Raw genomic sequence first — 23,614 nt, forward strand, 5'->3', positions numbered from 1 at the left:
CATTGTCACCCAAAGTCATTGCCTTTCATGAGCAATAGCACAGGAGCAGTATTCCCGAGAGTGCACAATGTTTTGTCCATTTTAAAGTGAAATAATCTGCCATTGTTGAACCAACTGAGGTCATGGAAAAAGAGAGTAAGAAGACAGTCAGAGGATGATCTCACTTCTGTCAGAGGTAGACTAGTGGTTATAAGAATGGGAGCCAGACGGCCTGGGTTCAAGATGGCTGGAACACTTCCGAGCTGTGTAAATTTGGATAAAGTATGTCTTCTAAGCTTTAGTTTGTTTATAGCTGGCACAAGGCAAATTGTAACACATTTTTTTCTTTTTTTTTTTTTAAAGATTTTATTTATTTATTCAACAGAGATAGAGACAGCCAGCAAGAGAGGGAACACAAGCAGGGGGACTGGGAGAGGAAGAAGCAGGCTCATAGCAGAAGAGCCTGATGTGGTGCTCGATCCCATAACGCCGGGATCACGCCCTGAGCCGAAGGCAGACGCTCAACCGCTGTGCCACCCAGGCGCCCCGTAACACTTTTCTGATATGTTTCTGGGGAAGATTAAATGAGATTACATAGCTAGCGCTAAGCACCGTACTTACCACACATGAAGTGTGTCAGAAATGGCAGCGGTTATTCTTGTAGTGGTTGTAAGCTGTGCAACTTTGAGCAAGTCAGGACACTCCTGAGCATCACTTAGTAACAACTTTGACCTTAATAATCTGGCCTTGACTACAAATAATCAAATGAGAGAATATATATATGAAAATCCCTTTAAAACAAGAATATGCAATACTTACATAAAGTGCTCCTGCTCTAAATATTAGCCAAGGTGTGGCTCTAAAACATCCCTGAGGTTAAATTTTAGAAAAGAAAAAAAAATGTTCTTTTTAGACTGCTGCAACATCCTTCGAGATGACTACAGACATCCTAAGATCCTAGACATTAAATATTTACCCATATTCATAGAATACTGGAGTTAAAAAAAAAGTGTCATCTAGACTTGATGTAACAGGTACAAGGTTTACACACACAGACACACACACACCTGAATCAATCAAAAAATGGACAAAATATATGAAATAAGAATTTCAAGGCATTGGATAGCAGGTCATGCAGGACAATGGTTTGAGAGATGAGAATCAAGAAAAGAGAGCCCTTAAGTTTGCCGGAGCTTGCTGCCTTGGGAAAGTGTCTAGATGTTAGCAACAGAAGGGGGACCTCAGCAGATCCCAGCGGACTCCTGAGTTGAGAAGATGAAGCCAAATGTCTGGGAAGACCTAGGCAGCTAGAATTTGGTGGACAGAATACTGGAAAGGAGAGAGTTGCACAGACAAAGCTCAGGAAATACGGAGTGCTGATCTGTGCATATGTGTCAGAAAACAGCTAAGACTGAAGGGAAAACTATCAGCAAGATTAGAGGTCTCATTGCCTTGTGCTCACTGAGGACCAGCAAGAGTGCCTGTACTCTCCAGCCAGGGTGATTCATGGGGCGTGGGGAAAGATCAATATTGGGAAACTATATAATACACTTCTAAATAGCCCATAGATCAAAGAAGCAGTCAAAAGTGAAATTAATCATATTTTTAGCTGAATGAAAATGAAAACGCAGCATACGAAAGTTTGTGGTAGCACCAAAGCAATACTTAGGGGGAATTTATAACACTAAACATCTGTATTAGAAAGAAGAAAATAAGATCTAAAATTAATGACTTCAGCTTCCACCTTCAGAAAATAGAGAAGAGTAACCCCGAAATATACAAAAAAAAGGGAAAAAATAAAGATTTGAAGTGAAAATTATGAAATATATAAGAGGAAAAGTTTAGATGAAAGCAATGAAATCAAAAGCTGTTTCCTTGAGATCAATAAAACTGTTGAGTTTCTAGCCAAACATAATAGGAAAAATAGAAGACACAACTTATCAATATTTGAGAATGAGCAAGGTAACCTCATTATGGACTCCACAGATATTTAAAGGGTTATAAAGTAGTATTATTAACAACATTATGACAATAAACTTGACAATTTTGATAAAATAGTCTACTTCCTGAAAGGACACAATCAATGCTTGCAAGGAAAAAAAATGTATCAAGCAAATACCCCAATATCTAGTAAGGAAATGAAATTTGTAGTTTAAAAAAAATACTTTTTACAAAGGAACCTATTGTCAGATGACTTCACTGGTGGATTCTACCAAACATTTTGGGTAAAATAAGAACAGTTCCAGAAAATTGAAAAAGACATACGACCTCCCAACTCAAACTATGAGGTCAGCATTACTCAAATAGCCAAACTTGACAGACGTTACAAGAATAAAACAAATCAGTAGAGAAAGGATAGTTTTTCAATACATAGTGCTGAAACAACTGGATATCCACGTAGACAATAACATCTTAAATCCATACCTCACACTATATAAAAATTAATTCAAAATATAAAACCTGAAATCGTAAAATTATAAAAGAAAACATAAGACAAAAACTTTTCTGACCTCTGAATAAGCAAGCCATAAAAGTACAAACTGACAAATTAGAATTCATCAGAATGAAAAATGTTTGCTCTTCGAAGCCACTGTCGAGAGACTGACGGGATAAGCTCCTGACAGGGAGAAACTGGCAACAAATAATTTACCTGATAATGGATTTGTATCCAGAAAAAAAAAAAACAAACAAGCAAAAAAAACCAAACCAAACCAAAACAAAACAAAAACGACAAGCAAACAAAAAAACCCTCTCAAAACTCAGTGAGAAGAAAAAAAAAATCAACCCAATCAAAATGACTCAAAGATTTGAACAGATACTTCCCGAAGGCAGGCATAAAGATGGCAAGTAAGCACATGACAAAATCCTTAATATTATTAGTTATTAGAAAAATGAAATTAAACCCATAATGAAATCACACGACCCATCTATTTGAAGAGCTACGATCAAAAAGGACCATATTGTTAAGAATTTGGAAGAACATGCAAGGGAGATTAGAATGTAATTGGTAACAATACTGGAAATCAGTTTTACTCTTTGTTTTTTTCTAAGATTTTATTTATTAATTTGACAGAGGGAGAGAGAGAGAACACAAGCAGGGGGAATGGGAGAGGGAGAAGCATGCTCCCCATTGCACAGGTTGCCCAATGCAGGGCTCAAACCCAGGACTCTGGGATCATGACCTGAGCTGAAGGCCAAAGCTTAACCCACTGAGCTACCCAGGCACCTGGTTTTACTCAAGATTTCCTAAGCAATCCCTAGGTATTTACTCAAAGGAAAGGAAAGCATTATGTCCGTACAAGGAGATGTATACTAATATTCATAGCAGTTTTATTTGCAATAGCCAAAAGTCAGAAACAATCCAAGTGTCCATTAAAAGGTGAATGGATAAACGTGGTTTGTCCATTCATGGAATACTACTCAGAAACATAAAGGAACTATTGATACACCCAACATTTTGAATTTTGAAATATTCCATTGAATCAAACAAGCCAGACAAAATAGATTACATACTGTATGAGTCAATTCATAGAACATTTTAGTAATTGCGAGTTAATCCATAAGTGACAAAAAGCAGATAAGTTATCTAGGAACAAGGTATTGGGAGGGGAGAGGAGAGGTAGAAGGAGGGGACACATGAAAACTTTGGGGGTAATGGGTATATTTGCTTATCTTGATTGTGATGATGGTGTCAATTATGCAACTTAAATTATGCAGTGCAATGTATGTTAATTATACTTCAATAAAGCTATCAAAATATTCACACACACACACACCCTGTCTCTCTCTCTCTCTCTCTCTCTCTCTCTCTGCCCTCCCTACAGGTATCCACCAAAGAGAAAGAAATGAAAAGAAAATGTAATGGATGGTACCTAGTAACTGTAGGCTGACCTCTATACTTTAGATTCTCACTATATGTTAGCCCAGTTACTTTTAAATACTCTGTTGATGGGAGTCTAACAATCTATCTCTCAGGACAGTTGTGTGGATTAAATGAGACTTATTGAAATTTTTAATAGGCTGTACTGTACTATGGAAATATCAATTTCATTATTATCCTTACCCTTAAAATATAAGCTATTTTTTCAATAACCAGTATTTTAATCAGCAGGATGAAATTTTCTTTAAGTGTCCCAATTTTCTTTTTCTTCCAAATCACAGTGAAAACAGCGGTATATTTATCTGAAGGATATAACTAAGTGAAATGTCTTATGATGTGAAATCCATTTATTTCCAAATTGCACAAGCAATGAAGTGGAAAAGAAATGAGAGCTGACATAATAAATAATGGAAAAATGGAAGGCAAAGTTCTTACTGAGCAGAAGAGTATGGTAAATGAGGCCTAAAGAAGTTTGTAGACTTTTGGGGGATTGTAGTATACAGGTTCTTGGAAGTATTTAAAGAAAGTAAAGAACTTTCTAGAAATGCCCACACAATATTGACAAGCAAAAATGTCAGTTATAATAATTCATTAGACAGAAATAAATTTAGACAAAAGTCTATTTCTGTTAGAACTCCATCTTTTTTAAAACTTACTTCATGCAAATTTGAGCAGAATGGATTGTCAATGTTCTAAACTTGACTGTGTTTGTTTATTTGGCCAGTCATAGAAACTGGACTATAATAGAAATATTTCAGTTAAGTAAACTTAATCTCACCAAGTTTATGTGTTATCCACAATTTTGCTGGCTGTGGTTTTGTGGAACCCTTTTCTTTCAATATAATAAAGCACTCTCTTAATGTTAAAATAGAGATTTCTTAGCCTCTTCCCCCCCCAGCTTTATTGAGATATAATTGATAAATAAAAATTATATATATTTGAAGTTTACAACATGATGATTTGATGAACATATATATCGTCAAATTATTACCACTATCAAGCTAATTAACATACCCGTCACCTTTTGTGTGTGCATGTGTGCAGTGAGAACACTTACCATCAAAATTCAAGCATATAATACAACATTATTAGCAAAGTCACCATACTGTACATTAGATTTCAGAACTTATTCATCTCATAACTGAAAGTTTGTACCGTAATAGCCTCTTTCTAAAAAAAGGCTGGGGGTGGGGGTGGCGCCTGCCTGGCTCCATCAGTGGAGCCTGGGACTCTTGATCTGGGGGTTCCTAGTTAAAGCCCCGTATTGGGTATAGAGAGCACATAAAATAAAACCTTTAAAAATAAATAATAAATATTGTAAAAGGCTAGGAAAGGGGACATCTGGGTAGCTTAGTCAGTTAAGCGTCTACCCTCGGCTCAGGTCATGATCCCAGGGTCCTGGGATCGAGCCCCGCATCTGGCTCCCTGCTCCGGGGAATCTGCCCCCTCCCACCCCCCGCTTTTGTGCTGGTGCACTCTCTCTCTCTCTCTCACAAATAAAGAAATAAAATACTTATTTAAAAATAAAGGCTAGGAGGTCATAAATGAGATCATGTTCATGTATAGCCTCGTTAAAGAATATAAACCAGTATTAATGATTATTCAGTCCAGCAAACTTCCCTCTGGTTACCTATTTGGTGCAGAGTAAACCTTAAACACATTGCAAATAGCTTGAATTTTTAGCTTCTGTGCTTATAATTAGATCTTCTGGCATCTGGACCGCCACGGTACCCTCAACCATTGTTTAAACATATCTCTTTATTCAATCACTTTATTCTTAATTAAAAGCACAGAATAAAATATCTCTAAGTAAAGTTAGCTGAGACATTGTTTCTAAGACTGTGTTACATCTATCATACATTTTTAAGGATTGGGTTAGTAGGAGCCATATAATGATAATCAACTAAGGTTTCTATAGAGGACTCTATGTTTCCAAAATAAATGTGTTAGAATTTTATTTTGAATGGTAATTACAATGAATACCTGATTTCATATGGTCTTTTAGAAAAAACAAGTGAACAACAGGAAATTAGATATTAGTCGAACATTAGGAGAATGTTAGCAAACATTAACAGAACTTGTTTGACTTTTAAAGTTATAATAGTCTCAGGCCTGGTTATTTTAATGTGATAACTATACCTCTTCATTTAAACTTTCTGATTACAAAACCAGATATGAGAATAAACTTGTGTTAGATAGTCAACAATGTGATGCTTCATCTTACAAACATACCAAATGGAGACATAGTTTTAGAAATATAAGGCATTGTAGGAGACTTAGGTATGCCAGAAGTTGTTATTAATCTCTGGCTCTTTTTTACAGTCACTTAATTATCTCTTAAGGTGATTTTTTTTTAGGAGAAATAATTTTTTGAGTTGTCAGTAGCACTCACAATCTAATGCCTTCTGGAACTAATAATATTTACTACTTTTTTTCACAATCTCTCACAGTCTTATCACATGAGTATTTCTGTGGAAAATGTAAACATATACTATATTTATCAGCCGGGAAATATACTCATCTAATGTCTGTCCCCTTCTGTCTACACTCTGTTTATTCTTTCTAACTATCTGTCTGTTTATCTATCTATCTGATTTATGTGTAGGTGAGTCTATGTGAGTGTGAATAATTAAATATTTATGAAGACCCAGAATGTGAGTTTTTAGTAGTAGTTATTGTAAAGCATATAATGTGACAATAACTATATGAATTTTAAAAGTTTATAGCATAAATGGTCTGTATTGCAAATGAGCGCTGAGTGGTACTCACCAGACATCCTGAAGGAGTTGGGACTCAAATAATTAAGAGAAAGGGAATTAGAGAATTACAAAACCCTGGAAGATGGGTAGGAATTAAATGCATGAAAAGAGGAAGAAATTGAATGAAAATGATATAAAATAATACATTCTCATTTACATAAATGTATAAGGCAGAGATAAATCATATTTTTTTAAGATTTATTCAGAAATACACTTTGGAAATATATTTTATTCAAAGTTTTGTTCTATTTTCTTGGATTAAACTATTTAATAGGATTAAAGGTACACGAATGAGAAATTATTGATTTTTGAAATATGATAAAAACATCTTTGACAATATTGTTCTTTAACAATTACAGGCACATTTCAAACATTCTAGGCAGAATTTCCCTATATATATTCAATAGGCCATGTACACCTGGCTTTTTTAGTGAGTTTTAGTACATTAGGAAACTAAAAATCTGTATTAGAGACAAATATCTGAAATGTTGGGAAACACACCCAATCCTATGCCTCTTGATCCTTCCCCGCTAATATACACAAATATCTCATACACACTCACATTTACTATAAAAATCTTTATGATTCTTCTGACCCTAAATATGAAGGACCTCAATTTAACTGTTTGAATTTATGGCAATAAAAAGAGGCATATGGAGAACGTTAATGTGCAGAGAATTATCGCACAGAAAAGTTTGACACCTTCTATTATGGCCAGATTTTACTAAAGCCTCCCATTAAGTGTACTTAATCACAAAAAAAAAAAAAAAAAAATGGTGCTGAGAAATGAGGCAATTATCCTACTGATTTACATTTGAAGGGCATCTAAAATATTCTGATAAAATGTTTTACTTTCTTTTTGTTTCTAAATATGTGCTCCTTTGAATTAACCTTGAAGTATTTATTTTCCAAATTAGGTTCTATTTTTTCTTTATGAAAAGGGCAATTTGAAGTAAGTAACTTTTTAAAAAATTTCTAGTATTGAAATTTTAAGAATCATTGATATATACTGGGCTTGATTAAATGAAATAAACCTGACATTAAATTCAAATAAAGTTTGCAAATTTAGTTCAGAAAAATGTGCTAATGGTAATTTAGTCTTGTGACCTTATGCTGAAAGAGGATGACAGAAAATAAAGGGGTAAAGAAAATTAGTCCATTAATTTCAGATAATGACAAGTGCATTGAATAAAATAAAATGAGAGGCAGAGCCCTGCATCACCTTAGAGTGGCCAGGAAGACCTCTAAGGAAGCATTTTAGTTAAAATCAGACTAACGGGGTAATCCAGCTGCTCAAGGGTTTATTTAGAGAAGGAACATTCAAGGTAGAGCATAATGCAAGATAGAGTAAATACAAAAGACCTGGGGTACCTGGGTGGCTCAGTCAGTTAAGGGTCTGACTCTTGATTTCAGCTTAGGTCATGATCTCAGGGTCATGAGATCTGGCTCAGCACTGGGCGCAGAGCCTACTTAAGATTCTCTCTTAATCATAGGAAAAAACTGAGGGTTGCTGGAGGGGAGAGAATTGGGGGGGGTGGGATAACTGGGTGATGGACATTAAGGAGCGCACGTGATATAATGAGAACTAGGTATTATAGACTGATGAATCACTGAAGTCTACCTCTGAAACTAATAATATACTGTATGTTAATTAATTGAATTTAAATATATATATATGTATAGGTTAACCATAAAGTTTCTCTCTCTCCCTCTCCCTCTGTTTCACCCCTCCACCCCTCCACCCCCACTCAAGAGCACACGTACTCACTCTCTAAAAAAAAGTACAAAAGCCCTCAGGCACCTATGAAATGATGAGCTGAATTCTCACACTCTTAAGTCTTTAGGATCACAAATATCCTAAAGCTTTTGGGGGAAGTAAAGCTTTCTTTTTCAAGGGTTAAGAAATAATCATTCTCTCAGAACAATATTTGGTTGATTGATTTATTCAGCCAATAATTACTATGTACCTGCCGTGTACTAAACACTGTACTAGCTACTACAGATAGAGATGTGGAGATGAACAAAACAGGCAGCCAGGCCTTGCTCTCTAGGAGTTTGTTGACGAGACTTTACATTTAAATAGCACTTCATAGAACTCTTTTATACTGTGATTGGAGTGCATCTCAGCGTGGGTTAAAATAGGAAGAACTTTTTTCCCAATTAGTTTAATCTTTAATGCCTTTTGTAATGTTTGCATTATACTTCAGATTACCTCTCTGTAGTAGCCAGGTATCAATCTACCTCATTTTACCCATCAGTCAGTATAAATAGTTACATACTTAGGCCTGCATTAGACGCTGTGGATGGTATATATAAGAGACGTGGCTCTTGCTCTCTCTCAGAAAGCCCAGTATGGTCTAGGTATTGTCTGAAAATGCAGATAATAAAGTACATCAAGTTCAAAAGAAGGAAAGATTTCTGTGATCTAGGATAGTCAGGGAAGAATTTATAAATTAAAAATCCAAGGGTCTTGTCATGTAGACAGTAGGGTGGGAGAGGAACAGGGTCTAGAAACCAGTAAGCTCTCAGATCTATACTCCTGTGGTCCTCCTTTGTGCTTTGAGCCATACTTAAGTTTAGGCTAGAATATCTGGTGTCCCCACCTTGTGTTTTCCCTCTTGAAAATTACATGAATAACGTATAACTAAATCATGAAATACGTATTTTGCAGAACTAGAATTCAAGTGACAGAAATAATAAAGTATCCATTAAAAACTGATGAAACTGAGCCGATTTTTTTAATATACCTATATTTGACCCCTTAAAGATTTCTAGGACAGAATTCCAAAACTCTTGTTTCTATATATGTGCATTCGGTTGGGAAACCTAGTGCACCTTACTAGCCAAAATTAATGCATTCAAAATTGAATTCATGCACTTTTTATTAAAGAGCTAAATTTAAATCTCTATGGTAACTACTGCAATAAATGTGCAACATCTTAAGCTATGATTATACTGTCACACTTAGTGATGTCTATCTTAAGTACATGACTACCAATCGTTTAACTGTTGTTCTAGTCAACCAGAAATGTAGTTAAAAAAGGAAACCAATTATGACATTTATTTAAATAAGGCTGACTGATTTCAGCAATAACATTCTAGATACTAGGGATGATTCTTTTGAAGGTGTGAAATAATGTGGAGGGAGGACTTCGATCCAACTGTTCAGAATTTGAGTATTAAGTACCAGTAAAACTGAATTTTAAGTATCATTTAAAAGATACTTGTAAATCTTTTTTTTTAATTTTATGAAGTTTATTTTATTTTATTTGGTAGTTATAGATTTTTAATGTGTAATTTTTAAATTACCCTTAAAAAATAAATCCAAATTAACAGTCTTACTACATCTGCAAAAATTCAAACTTGATGAATTAAAAATCTTTAAGATCCTTTATAATCAAACTAGCCACTGGTTTACACTGCAAATAGGATAAAATTGAAATCAAAGTTTTAGTGTAGAATTATTCGCACTTCTTGAATGCTAAAATATGTTTCTGCATTAACTGTTCTCATTATCAAAGGTTCGATTACATTTTTCTACTCATTTCATTACTTGACAATCCAGGAACATGCAATTCTAGTTTTTTGGTTTTTTTCTCTATTAATTGGTCACCCAAATTCTTTGTGTTTATATTTAAATCCTGTATTTTCACTGGCCAACTAATTTTATGTTCTGTAGTTTTAATTGGTCAAACAAAGCTATTGGGGTTCGAACAATGATCATACCTTCTATAACTCTTGAATTAACATAAGAAGATATAAATAAATTGTTCAAGGGAAAAGTGTCCCACAGAAATTCTATAATGATGTATCTGGACAGTGATTAGGACTGATGGAAGACTCGCTCCTTGATCATTTCTCTGACACTGCAAGAGAAAACCCCAGAACTACAAACTTTCTTTTTATAGTTGGAGAACAGAATAGAAACTCTTGGTTCTTTAAGGTCATGGAAAGTTAAAGACGTACCTGAAGGAGTTGGAAATGTGTTGCAGTGTCAAGGCAAAGTATAAGGAAGGTGACAGATTTGAGAGTTAGCTTTACAGAATTTATAATTAAATGAGCGTGTGAGAATCGATGAGTTTGCCAAGAGAGAAAATAGGGAGAGCAGAATAGCAAGGCATGTCCTTAGGTGGCACCTACATTTAGGGGTGGGAGAAAACAAGAGAAACTGAATGCTAAGTCAAGGCTGTCAGAGAAGAACAAATATATACCACAGAAACTTCGAAAGTTATGGTGATTGTCAACAGTGTCAAATGCTACAAAGAAGCAAGAGAGAATAATGAAAGCTCGTAAAAAGCTTTATGAGCGGTTGCAGGTGATAGAATCAAGATACTAGAATATAAGATGTGAAGAAAATTGGATTCTGAAGATATGTAGAGAAAAAGAAAAACTCTAAGAAGTTTCTGAGTAAGTAGGAAAGAAAACACATAGTAACTTAAAGGGTAAATATGATCAAATGAATGATTTTATATTTGCTATTCTTTTATTTTGTCATAGGGGGTAAGACAAAATGTAAGCTGATAGGGAGGATTATTAGAAAAAGTCAGTGATACTGAAAAAGAAAGAGGAAAGCACAATTGATGAGATAAATACTTGCAGGTGCTGAAAGAATATTATAGATACTAAAGGACATCTGTGCAACACTTTCTAGTTTGTACCAGTTTTACATTCATCATTTTCCTGTGTCCTTACCAGAACACTGCGGGTGAGTTGTCATTACTGTCTTACTCTCTAAATAATGGTTTTGAATTTCAAAGAAACTAAGTCATGTGGCTGGAAATTGGCAGGGATGAACATCAGCCCCATGTCCTCTCCCAGTCCAGTCCTCCTCTATTTTGAGTTCAGGATCCTAAGCACAGGATTTAATTTTGAAGAGAAGAATTGCCTTGTTTTCCTCAAGAAGAAACTAAGGCAATATGAGATGTTTCAAGGTAGAAATGCACAGAAAGTCAGGTCACCTGTTCTTAAATTCAAAAAAAGTAGAAAGCCAGAAATTCTCCACAGAGAAGATGGTGCTGATATCGAGCTATGACAGGAGGAGCAAGTTTGGGATAAAACACATCTTCTTTAGCAAGCATTTTAACGAGCGTTGATGTTCTCTATTAAACAACCTTTAAATGTCACAAGAAGGACATCTTGCGATTCTAAAGAAACAGGGACCAGAAACTTATCTTCACTGTGCTTAAACATTGTGTCTGGACAAACCAACTTTACCCACACTCTCCTTGTTGTGAGTGAGTGCTAAACGTGGCTATTTTTGTGGTTACTTCTTCACTCTTCTTTTAAAGTATGATATAGCCTACATAGACTACTACCAATTTATTTTTAAAAGATCAAAAACTATCAAAGTAGAGTATTATTTTCCTTCACAGTGGGTCTTACGGGTATTTGTAATGAGTGCTGGAGGTCAATAAGGATATTTTTATATGTTTCACATTTATCTCACTAAGCATTTTATGGCAAAAAAAAAAAAAAGATGCCTGTAAGATGATTTTTAGAAAGGAATCATAGTTTTCCATTGATAGCATTAGAGCTTTATATGGGCTCCCTAGGGAAAGTATTTATCTGAAGCAAAACTTATAGCTTCCTATAAAAATGTCTCAGGTCCTTGACAAGAAACAAAATGTCTCTAGCTGACTAAAAACTAGGAAAAGAAAATTCTGTCCATGAAGGGATTACTGTTAGGATAAGTACTTCTTAAAACAGTTCTTTTCTTGTAGGCATGAGAGACTACTCTTCAACTGTCAGATGCAAATTGATGACTGGATTTTAATATGCCCAATACTAACAGTCACAACTAGAGGGCTGTGAGCTACTTGAAGACAGAGAGCCATGCTTTATTATTCTTCCTCTGTGCCCCAGAGCCCAGCGTGGTGCTTGACACAAACTTAATGGCTAGTATATATTTGCCGAATAGACACCGGCCAAGGCCTGGAGAAAAATGCTTGAGAGGGGAGAGGTTGTTTCCTCCACTCAAGTTTATCCTGGGCCTTACATTTGAAAAGCATTTGACCACTTTACAGGAAATTCCATTTAAACTAAAATGCTACGGCCACAGTCAGGTGAGATGGACATTCATAGATGGAGAGATCGAGTAACTGAAGGATAACTCTTTCCGAGGTACGAAGTTTTCTTTCCTTCCACCATCCAAGTTCTTTGTAAGTACCTCTGGCATCTGTAAGAGAGCAGGAGCTGTTGTCACACGCTGCAGCTGGGTACCCAGGTGGTCTACTGATATTCAGAGAGGACTGTTCTGGCATGAATTCTAGGGCAGCGTCTCGCAGCTGTCGTGAGCTGCTCTGTGGCTAGAAGCAGCAGATGTTACTGGTATCTGACAGATCATCAGACATGGGAGGACACCAATGTGAAATGCAAAATATCTGACCCAAATATCATTTAATAAATCACAGATCCTTTCCATCCAGTTCTCAAAAATCTCATCTACATAACAGTTTTTTCACATTCACGATTTATTCATAGGATGAATTGTACCATGAGGAAAGCACAAATTCCAATAATTCTACTTTTGTCTTAGTTAATATTCCCCTAAAATGTGCTAAAAATACTTCCAAAGCCTCTGGTATTTATCACACTTTAAAATTATTGATAATTGAAAGATGAAAAAGTATGACTGCCTCACATATTATTTCTCTTGCTCTTTTTTATGAATTATCTGCTTGCACCAATCTATGCTAATATAAAAAGCAATACTTTTTTGTAAACATGAAAAGCTAGATATTAATTTTCTTAAGCAGACCCACCTTATATTATGTAGCATTTGCAATATCCGGTAGGCTGCGTTATGTTCTTCATTTCTTGCCTGCTGTACTCATACATGTCATTTAAGCAGAAGATGGAAGATTTGCCATAACACAGTCAGGTTCTAAAGGAGAAGTGGGAATTTCTTCAATATCAGCAGTCCTGATAAGATGTGGAATAATGACAAGTAACAATTCTCCTGACGCCAAGAAATACAGTAGCTATAATGTGTGGTAATTCTGAAGGTCAGAAAGCTCCAAGGCAAAGAAGGTCATTGAGAGGCAAAAGTGATAGATAGTAGAATGTACATTATAAAATGTTGGGGTGTGTGTGTGTGTGTGTGTGTGTGTGTATATATATATATATATATATATATATATATATATATATATATATATATATATAGGCGGTATCTCCACTATGCATTTTAACTGCCAGGAATGGGTGTTTGTATTTGAGGACAGTGGGACAAGAGGTTAAAAAGATCCTGTCTGTGACCGCTCCGACCTCACCATACCTCTGATACCCACTGGTTCATATGCAGCCTGTCTCAGTTCCATCTCAAAACATTGCCCCCACTTCAAACCACACTCAGTATAAGCACACCTTTCTATTCTGCTCTATTTTCTTTTTCTCTGCCTTCCTTGTACTCTCATACTCCTCCCTCCCACCCCTAATTCCCAAGAGCAATTTGCTAAATCTTTTTTTTTTTTAGATTTTATTTATTTATTTGACAGAGAGACAGCCAGCAAGAGAGGGAACACAAGCAGGGGGAGTGGGAGAGGAAGAAGCTGGCTCATAGCAGAGGAGCCTGATGTGGGCCTCGATCCCATAACGCCGGGATCACGCCCTGAGCCGAAGGCAGACGCTTAACGACTGTGCCACCCAGGCGCCCCCCATTTGCTAAATCTTGGGCAAAGCGAAAAGATAAAGCTGGATTGGGAGACTTTCCTTAAAGAAATTTACTTCAGAATTAATATGTGAGGTTCTGTAGAAAATGAGTAGGTATAAAAGGGTTTGTTTCAAACTTGGGGGTTTCGGGAAATTCATTTCTAAGTTGAAAAGAGATCACAGATTCAAGATGCCCAAGGATGAAAAGAACTTTGGAAGGGAAAGTACCTGATAAGTGATTATTTTAGTAGCAGGTTGATGGGATATATGAGATAGTATAATTTGACTCAGGATTGCCTGTATTTCATGCCAATATGAAAATAAAATCTTCAAATTACTCTAATGTAGGGTGATTTCCTGAAAAATTATCATTCTCTGAGAAAACAAGAGTACCTTTGTGATTTCCCTTTTTTTATAACATTTGTGACCTTTCTAAAAGAGGAAACTTCCAAATCTGAGGGGGAAAAAACACATTGATTGCCTCGTAACTTTTACAGTGTTATCTCTTTCATACTTTCTCTTGTTCAGAGAATAATATCTACACAACACATACTTCAAATACAGCTTAAGTCAAATCAGCATACCTAAGTAGGAAAATGTTGATTAAATTTTGGAGAGATATATTATTCCTATCTAAAAATCTTATATCTAGGGGTGTCTGGGTGGCTCAGTCGGTTAAGTGTCTGCCTTCGGCTCAGGTCATGATCTCAGGGTCCTGGGATCTAGCCCTGCATTGGGCTCCCTGCTCAGCAAGGAGTCTGCTTCTCCTTCTCCCTTTCCCTCTCCCTCTGAGTGCACGCTCTCTCTCTCTCAGATAAATAAATAAAATCTTTAAAATAAAAATAAAAATCTGATATTTAAAAGTGGTTGTATGCTCCATGTAAAGAGATCAATCTAAATCCTAGAAACCTGGAAGAAAATGTAGCCATTATCAACTTCAACTCTTCTTCTTTTACATATGAATTTTCTGAGGACTCTCAAGATTAAGTGATTTATTCCAAAGTCTACAATCCATGTGTGTTTATTTCAGGTCAAGAATACAGTTTTCCAATTTCAAATCTGGTGCTTTTTCATTTCATCCAAAATAACTATTTTTGTTTTAAGCATTAAATTATCAAGTACTGGATACGTTCCCTGGGCAGGTTGACTCTGATTTCTTGCAACTCAGATATACACTTAAAGGCCACAGCAGCTTCATGTACAAGAGTCTTTATCTTGAGATGTTACAATATCAGAAGTGACCCCAGCTCTAGAGTCCCCTTCCAGATCACATGAATCTCCCCAATTACATTTTGAAGTGAAAATGAGGTCAGCAGTCAATTAAAGAAGACATTCCTCCAATCAAAACTATGAGGAATAACTGGCAAATTTCATGTCAAGAATAAACAGAAATGTCTACTAAACCCCTTATACCTGCGCCTTTTAATTAATGATTTCTATGTCTCTTTTGTTTGTGCCAACCCACTAAGGACATAGTGCCTTCAGGTTCTCAATGAACTCTCTTTTAGACTTTGTTTCAGTTGTAAGAATTAAAAAGATTTGTCATCAGTCTACTTGACTATGTATAAACAAAATGGAGGGTTGAAGTGTTGAGAGGGGTTATTTGAAACAAACAATAAGTAGAATGAAATATTGGGAAAATTGAGTAATCATTTTCTTGTTTCAGGTTTCCCTTTGCTAGCACTGAAAAAAAAAAATCACTTTTGTTTCTAATTCCATCTTATGGTAGACACATTTTCTGTATGCTGTGTAATTTTCCAGATTTCCCTGTATTAATATTAATAGATTAATAAGTCAGTCGATATGTATTGAACATAAATACCAGCTATACATTTTTTAAACCTTGCAAACCCTGATTAAATGGTGTATTTAAGTTCTGATTTTTTTCCCTATGTGCAAATTATGCCAGTTTCGTAAAGTAAAACACGGGATGATGAAATTCAGTTTTACAAAGTAAATTTTAATTTCACGTGATGATGAAATTCAGTTTCATAAAGTGAAACGTGATGCTTTTCTCAAAGACATAATGTGGTTGGGGAGATAAGATTAATATATGTAAATAGTATGTATATACAAACAAATATACATGCACATAAATATGTATGTATGTATATATATTATACACACACACATACTCAAACGTGTGCACATACGCACAAGAACATTTTACAAGATGACTATATAGAACTGGGAGCTGCCTGGGGTGAGGTGGTAAGTAGCAATTGCTATGAGTCAGTAGAAACTTGAGATCCATGAAAGCTGGCAGAGTTAAGAACTGTTTACCAGAAGAAAATATATGTTGGGCCCAATAGAGAAAACATAGATAAGGGAAAGCACATACATTAATTCTTAATCTTCAATCCCCTTATTATATCAAGTTATTACATTCCTCTGTTTCCATTCCCATCACTATCATCATTTTCCTAGATTATTGAGATAACCTCTTTAATAAATCTTTCCTATTTGCTCCATTTTGATCCATTTTTCACATAAAGGCAAAGTATCTTTATGCGCACTGATCTGCCTCCATCCTCACCAACAACCCTCTGAGGTCGATTCTGCTAGTCCCCTGTTATTACCTGAAACCCGAAGCACAGAAAGATGAAGTCACCAAGTGCACCCTGCTAGTAAGTGGCAGAGCCAGGATTCGACCTCAGGAGCTAGAGCCTGTACCACCAGAACCATTGCGCTATGTGGCCTCTACGGTATATTGTTGTTGTTGTCATTAAGGCCATATTAAACAGCGACTCCATGCCAGAGATAGTATGTGTGTGGGTTGGCTTTGGGGGCATAAAGATTAGTATAGAAACAGGCAGCTGCATGAATTTGGCACAACAGCTGTAAAATTAGGAATAGGAGCACTAGAACTGAGATTGCAGACTTGGAGCTTATGAAGTTTATGAACCTTAATTAAAATGTCACTGATGTAGGTGCCAAAAAACATGAAAAGAATAATGTATGTTAGTTAATTGTCTTCTAGCTGGGGGAAGAAAATCAGATAGATAATCAAATGAGCAATGGGCATTTTACATTTTGATTAATAACCTTCTCCATCATCAAAAGACTCTCATAAAAATATCTGGGGAAAAAAAAAAACAAGTAGCTGGCCAGCTTCAATCCTCTGTGGGTAAAAGGATGGTTTGTATTTCATACATCGTGAAATTTACTTGAGAGAGATACAATATACAAATATTAATCTGTCGGAAGCCTGGAAAATAACAATCAGATATGCTCAGTGATACAAAGTAATTCGGACATCACATGCTCATGCGGATGAGACATCATGTTTTATTCAGTTTATGCTGTTTGTTCAGACACTGTAAGATAATTTCAGAGAACAAAATGTAGTGTTCTAATTGGAAACTAATTGGCTATTCTTTTAAACTCAGCACTGTACCTAAACCCTTGGATGTTAATACTGCAATTCCAATAAGAGGCAAAACTTACCAAGTTTAAACAAAATATTTTTTAAGAAGCAACAATAAGCTAATTCACTACAGATGCTGGTTTCCCTCAACAACAGTAAAAGTCAAGTAATATACAGATAACATTTTACTTCTTCCCATAGGAAGTGTCAGGCACAAAGCTTGATATACGCTTATCTTATTAGGGTCTTAGGAAGTAGTTGTTAAATCCCTATCTTTGGGAGGGACAATTAAGGCCTTGAAGACTTAAGTTTCACAAGTATGCACAGACAGTAAGTGACAGAACTACTAGAAAAACTCTACTTGCTTATTTGTAAGCCCAGGTTCTTAATGACCGTGTCCTATTCTTCCTTCTTTCTTTTCTTCTTTGATTCCTTTCTTCCATTTTTCACAAATATTTATTGAAGGTACACTAAGGAAAAATATCATGGTAGTTATTGGGGTCTCCGCGCAGTTCGAGTTCTTCCTACCGTAATATTTAACCATATAGTTTTCTGGAAACTCTATGTCTGAATTACTTCACTTTACTGAAGTGTCTCCCAAGTACAGAGTAACTATTTGGTCATTTGATCAATTAGATGTTTTATTTTTACTTTAACTAACTGGGTATTATGACCAGATATCAGCCTAATTCACGCATAATGTGATAGATATGCATAATGTTATGCATTCCTACCTTGATCTTTTCATTTTCATGCAAATTTTGAGGAGAGGCTTTCCCTGGGTGATGCACTGTGAGTGTTAATCCACACAGTCTATGAGCACTGATGGCCATGGGAGAAGTGCTCACATTATTCAGGAGTCAGTAGGCTATGGCTCACAAGCAAAGCATGGGCCAGTAGTCACGGAGTCATGGAACAGTTACCTCTACCTATGCTGCCGCTCCTGAATATGCTTCAGAACCACCTCCGTCTGTGAGAATCAGTCAGGGCCAACTTTGCTTTCTGTCTTGTAAGTCAGCAGCCATTACTGCATTATGCCTGTAATGTGCACACGAAGTCTTACCGCAGGTTAGCATGATAACCAAACATCAGTGCTTGCATGTACCTTTACCTTTGCCTATTAGGCGGGAAAGGAGAGAGACCTCTGGAACTCGATTTGGGAATGTTTTCGAAGTAAGGATCCTTCTTTGTGTGTACATCTTTGGGACAGAGAACCCATAAGCCTACAAACCAGGGTAGGGCCAAGAAGTAACAGAGTGGAAATAAAGTGCCCTCACTTACCCAACCACAGTGCTAATCCATATTTGCAAAAAGGCAAGTTGTGAACTCAGAAGACAGTTGTCAGTCCTGGTTTATATGCAACAGGGTTTATTGTACAGTCTAAATTTAGAGAAGCACATACTTAAAATGATTTTTTTTTTCTCCAATCATTGTAGAACACTCTGAGTATTCCTTTCCAATCCTGATGTCATTTAGGATATACTCAATAGCTTTCTAGCCACTTTCAGTTATTAAAAATAGCAGTGATGTTCAGTTTAAAGCTTTGGTTTCATAAGCAGTGCATGCCTCAAATTCTCTTCTCTCCCCAGGCCCATGTTGACAGAAGCACTTAGAAGGGGGAAGGCAGGCTTTACGGGGTTCCCATGCCCCCAGTTTATGTCAAATAGGAGGGCTACAGAAATGTCAGGTCTCATCTGATTTCATGTTTTATGATGGCTGCCTGCTCTTAGCTCAGTTTGGTTCCTCTTGCTACTAGTGGCCTCCATCCGTGAATCTTCTATACACGGTTTCACTGTTTTCTCAGAAGTGTTCTCAGCCTCACCTTGTATGGTTTTGCAGAGGGTTTAAAACTTAGCCTCTCTCTCACCCTCTATGGTCTCCAACTGTCTTTCTCAATGTTACATCTCCTTGCTGACCTGCCAGATTGCTAGTCTCACAGCTCATTTTCCCTCTTCTCTATTCCATGATCTATAGAGTTTGGGAACCACTAAAGTCCTGTCCCATCGTCTTCTAGGACTGCTCCTTCCCAGGATTACTATGTCACTGGACCTACCAATTCTGCTGCAACAAGCTGTCCAGTATACCCCAGCCCACCTTCAGGATTCTCTAGGACAGAAGTTTCCTGTTTTACTAGGATCACATTTTTCCTTACACTTGAGGCTTTCCCACAGTCTCACTCACTACATTCTGTTGTGTTGTGATGGTAATACCTGGGTAGTCTGCTGATTTTACTGCTCGGCAAGTATCCAACAGGGAGTGAAATGCCAGTCTCTCCTTCTTCACTCACGTAGTTCCTCTGTATGAATTGGGTGAAGGAAGAAAGCTCTTCATTCATGCCTAATCCATAGAAGAGGAGTGGGAGCTCTACCCACTAACACTGCCCAATGAAGAGAATATCTGAAATTCCCTCTCAAGTGAAACATGTCATGTGCTATTTCTTCTGAATCTAGGGCACTTTGCTGAATGGCCTGGTCACAGTACAAATACCTCAGTATTTACTAAATCATGTTTTCAAGAGAGAGATCATGTGAATTTGACTAAATGGTTACTTTAGTAACATTAAAAATTAAGATTGTATCATTTAGCAACTTGGTTTGGCATAAGCCATCAACCATTTCTAATATTTATTTGTTGTGCTGTGACCTCCAAAGAACTTCCTCAATTCCCAAAGCGTGTGAAGTAACAGTGGCATTTCATTTTACTAGCCTACTCTGCTTAGTCTGATACTAAAAGTATTTCCTTCTTAAATGCTGTTTAAAACCTCTTCAAAATTTGTCTGCTTAAATCTCATCATTCTGCTAGGGATGGCTTTTTTTTAAATATTACTTTTGATGGTTAATTTTGAGTTATTCATTCTTCCATTCAACCAACGTGCTGTGACATCTCTTGTGTAAGGAGCGCTGGGCTTGGCTGGGGGGTACTGGGAGGTGGGGGTAACCAGATAGCTCCACTGCCCTTTTAGAGTCAACTTTCTAGTTGGGGAAAAAAGTGCAAGCCAAACAAACACATAAATTACAGATTGTGATCAGCAAAGAAGGAAATAAACAGGGTGCTCGTGCAGAAAATAATTGGAGTGGGACACTTTAAATATGGAAATGAGGGAAGAACTCTCTGATGCAGTGATGTTTTGGCTCAGAGGAGAAGTATGGGAAAGAAGCCCTCAGATGCAGGGCAGACAGAATTGTATTCCACGTTATAGGGAACTTGTTGAGGCTTTGGTGTGTGAGAGAGTATGTGAGTTGTTATTCTAGGAAATGGCAGAGGGCCAATATCAGCAGTGCTCATTGACAGAGGGAAAGAATCACGTAGGGTCTGCAAGGCCCTGCTAAAGGATTTTGTTTATATTCACAGTTCAGTAAGAAACCACGGAAGTATTTAAACATGGAAATAAAATGAAATAATTAAATTTTTAAAAGACCACTGTGCTTTCTCAGTACAAAACAAATTATAGGAGAGCAACAGTGAGCACAGCAAGACAATTAAGAGTCTGTTGCAACTGACCCACGAGAGATGTTGGTGATTAGGACAAGGATGGTGGTGGAGAGAAAGAGAGAGATGGATATACAGAGAATTAATTTTATAGATAGCAAAGCCAGGATTTGTTAAAAGATTGAATATAAGTGATGAGGGGAAAAAAGGAGAAGTCAATAATGACTTCTAGTGTTTAGCAAGGGGGAGGGCCTTCTCTTTTCTTTTTAATTTTTCTTTCTTGTTGGTTTTTAGTTTTGGGGGTTTGTTTGTGTGTTTTTGATTAACCATCAGAGTTAGTGGTGGCACCATTTACTGATGATTACAAGGACTAAAAGAAAGTAAGACCTGGCTGGCAGGGCTAGGATGAATCAGCAGTTCCGCAACAGACATGTTTATTTAGGTGTATCTGAGACATGCAAGGGCACATATAAGCAGATGTTTGGATACACAAGTGTGGATCCCAGAAGAGAGGTCTGGACTGAGATGTCACTGTTGAGGTTGTGAGTATTCAGATCACATGCAAATAGCAGGATGAATAAGACCACCTGGAGAATGAAAAAAGGAAGGTAGGAAGGTAGAGGCTAACATTTAAATATAAATTTAGGGTGAAAAACATATAAACAGTGAAGTACAGGGAGGAAAAGCAAGATAATCCAAGAAAGAAGTCTACTAGATATTTATTAAGGGAAAATGTGTGTTTTTCACCTTGGCAATTTGGGGGAGCTGCAAAAATAAACAGCATTTCATTATGAGGAAGAGAAACAACATATATCCATAAAAATTTTATGTTAATTTACAGTATGGGGAAACAGAGACATGAGTTACTTTGAACCAAGAGAATATGGACCAAGGGAAGAACTTTTTGTTGTGTTTGTAATCTTTTTACTTGTTTATCTATTTTAAAAATCTATTTAATAGATAGGAGATTTTAGAAGATATTATGTGAAGGTAAAACATAATCTAGTAATGAGCAAAATTATTGATGTTTCTGGAGAAAATCAAAAGAAGAACCAGACTAGCAAAGTTCTCAAGATCGACTTAAGCATATGGTTTAGACTGACATTCAAGTATTGGTTAATATTTAATAGAAGGATCAACTTCCTCCATTTTAATGGAATGGAAGAATGTAAGGATTGCATAATTCCAAGAAGGTTTATAGATTTAATGCTACAAAGATGAGAGAGTTACCAATCAATTAAATACTCTGATTATTTAAGAATACTCTGTCCTGTCTTTTGAGGATAATAGTGAATTCCATTCTTTTGTATTTCATTTATATTTTATACTTACATTTTAGTGTTAGGTTGAAACTTCTTTACTGTTCACATTATGCTGTTTAAACAATTAGGAAATGAGAAAGAGTAGATTGCACATGTAATGCACAAGCCAGTGTTGATGAATATAGCTTGTTACTGAGCATCTTCCATCTTCTGATAAAAATGAATGTCTCTTCCTGCTACCCAAGCCCAAGGACAACCCTCTTCTAAGATGAATATTGCTTGAGAGGTCAACTGGAGAAAACTTTATCTTTCAAAATAAGCAATTCTCCTTAAAAGAAGAACAATGTGGGGCGCCTGGGTGGCTCAGTTGTTAAGCGTCTGCCTTCGGCTCAGGTCGTGATCCCAGGGTCCTGGAATCGAGCCCCGTGTCGGGCTCCCTGCTCAGCAGGAAGCCTCTTCTCCCTCTCCCTCTCCCTCTGCTTGTGTTCCCTCTCTCGCTGTCTCTCTCTCTGTCAAATAAATAAAATCTTAAAAAAAAAAAAAGAACAATGTTAGTTACAGTATAAAATCTAATCCTTCCAACTCCATATAGCAATAACTATGGCTCTTGTTTATTGGGATAAGCAACCTGTAGCACATATGCGAAGTTACATGCATGTAATAGACATATATATGAGTGTGTGTTATATGTGTGTATATCTGTATATACACATGGCACATACACATATGCTATTAGTATAACCTGTGGCTTAACAATGTAATTTTATAGAAATAAATGTGTTTGGGATATTTAATAACTAGCCTCAACCACACAGTAAATCCAGGACACCAAGAAGGATGTGACACATGCTTTCTAAGAGTTTATAGTTTTAAAGGAGAGATAGTGAAGTAAACAATTGCTTACAAGACAGTGTAATCAGTTCTTCATGAAAGAATGTTTAAAGGAGCGTCTGGATGACTCAATTGGCTAAGCACCAGACTCTTGGTTTCAGCTCAGGTCATGATCTTATGGATCATTGGATCCAGCACCAAGCTGGGTTCTGCACTTAATGGAGAGTCTGCTTGAGGATTCTCTTGCTCTACCCCTGCCCCCACTTGTGTGTGCTCTCTCTCTCTCAAACAAATAAGTAAGTCTTAAAAAAATAAAAAAGGATGTTTAAAGTACAAAAGTCACAAAATACTAAACCTGTCCACATAGCTTCCTAGAAGAAATGACTTGGAGACATGGAGACAGATTTTGAAGGACGCATACATGTTGAGCAGATATAAAGGAGTCCTAGCACATTTT

General features: G+C 36.5%; 1 protein-coding gene across 1 annotated transcript in view; it reads left to right on the forward strand.

Annotated features, from left to right (window-relative positions):
• GALNT13 (polypeptide N-acetylgalactosaminyltransferase 13) overlaps positions 1–23,614 on the forward strand; it is a 467,481-nt gene that overhangs the window by 296,810 nt on the left and 147,057 nt on the right. The window lies entirely within an intron of this gene.

Source organism: Ursus arctos, unplaced genomic scaffold, assembly GCF_023065955.2.
Source record: "Ursus arctos isolate Adak ecotype North America unplaced genomic scaffold, UrsArc2.0 scaffold_1, whole genome shotgun sequence".
NCBI classification, from domain to species: domain Eukaryota; kingdom Metazoa; phylum Chordata; class Mammalia; order Carnivora; family Ursidae; genus Ursus; species Ursus arctos.